General features: G+C 40.1%; 1 pseudogene; it reads right to left on the reverse strand.

Annotated features, from left to right (window-relative positions):
• Nucleotides 1-412: 412 nt before the first annotated feature.
• Nucleotides 413-1114, reverse strand: LOC124974699 (STARD3 N-terminal-like protein; annotated as a pseudogene).
• Nucleotides 1115-1829: the final 715 nt, after the last annotated feature.

Raw genomic sequence — 1829 nt, forward strand, 5'->3', positions numbered from 1 at the left:
TTAAAAAACACAAGAGAATTGTAGGGTGTTGAAAAAGAAATACAAAAGAAATCTGAGAAATGAAACAAACAAAATCCCATCCTGTAAATTGAAATAAAAGGTATTTCACTTACTTCAAAAGTGTTATTTCAACATAAGAAGAAGTCTTTTGATTAGGATATGGTAGACGACTTTCCTTCAATTATTCATTGACAGGTCAGACTCAGTCTCCCTGAACAGAAGAAGAATCATGACAAGACCTGGATGGCCACAGATGTGTGGATGTGAGAAAATGTCCGTGAGGTATCACCATAAATAAATGATTATTAGCTGTTTGACAAATTCTGCAGTGGATGTCACCATTTCACTATCAATAGGGAGACCCAAATCCATCTTTTTTCCTCGCATGACTTCAGTGAGAGTTCTTCACATTTCATAAAGCAGAACTCAGAGTTATAAAAGTTTTTTTTTTGCTCTCCTGTTTTTCCTCAGCTGCTTCTTCAGATTCAGGAGGGTAATAAAAAAGACCATCAGAAAGACCGGCAGGTATGAGGGTTGCCCTCTCTGACACATTCTGAACTATCAGGAGTTTGTTTTCTTCTTCTGCTTCTTGAGGTAACACTTTGAAATCCAGGAACCATGTCTCGATCGAGGTGAGGATGAATGAAATGGTGGGCAGCACACAGCCAAATGCCCCCCTGGGAGAAGAGCTTTGAAAGGATCACTTTTGCTAGTTAAAAGGCACTGGTCACTGCTGTTTTCAACGCTATTGTCCACCAATGGCGCAGTTTGCATACAGCATATGAGTATCAACACTGTAAATCTAAAACTGCTAAAAGAAATATATCAAAATAAGATGAGTCGTACTGCATCACTTCCTTCTCTAATGTGTTCTCAATGCCTCCTTCACATTTAGCTCTATTATACACAGTAACATTAGAAATAATAGGTCAAAGGTGACAAACAAACAGAAAGTCCTCCTGACATCCGATATGCCTTTCTTTTCCCTCCCTTCATAGGACTCGATCCTGGCCATGGGTTGTGTGGGGCTGATGGAGTGGACATCACGCAGAGAAGCCTGGGACTTCTCATTCCCACTGAGCAAATTTTCCATGTTGTTTGGCAGGTGATTCATCCTGGAGGAGGGTTCAAGGAGCCTTTTCCCAACTTCACCATCACTAAAGAGAAGAGACCTCATCTAATGGTTCTGGGCTGGCCACCCCAGACTGGCCTGGAGACTGTGGCTCAGTGGTGGCACCCTCCAGGGTTCACTGGGGCAGTGGGACAAGGAGGCAGGCAAAGCACAGTCCACCACCCACAGCCAGATCCCAAGGACATTCTCGAGTACCCCCTGATTTATTATTAATTAGTACTTTCTACTACATAAAGGGGAAAATCCTGTGGTACATCTACACATGCATGTAACATGATTTTGTTAAATTCTTTCCATAATTCCTTGTCTTACCCTTCCTTCATCCCTCCCTATCTCCTTCTTATATTCCACTTATCTTCTCTATATATTTATGATTTCCAGTATGCCTCACTGCCCTTTTTCCCTTATTTTGCTCTAGTTTCTACATCTGAGGGATAACATTCAATCCTCGATTTTCTGAGACTGGCTTATTTCACTTAGAATCATGTTCTCCGTTTTCATCCATTTACTGGCAAACATAATAATTCCATACTTTATTGCTGAGTAATATGCCAAATGTGTTTATATACCACATTTCCTTAATCCATTCATCATTGAATAGTCGATTCTGTAATTTAGTTATTGGATTCTGTAATTTAGTTATTGGTTTCAATACAGACATTGAAATGTCTGTATTGCTATAGCATGCTGACTTTAA

The sequence above is a fragment of the Sciurus carolinensis genome, unplaced genomic scaffold (genome assembly GCF_902686445.1).
Source record: "Sciurus carolinensis unplaced genomic scaffold, mSciCar1.2, whole genome shotgun sequence".
Lineage (NCBI taxonomy): Eukaryota > Metazoa > Chordata > Mammalia > Rodentia > Sciuridae > Sciurus > Sciurus carolinensis.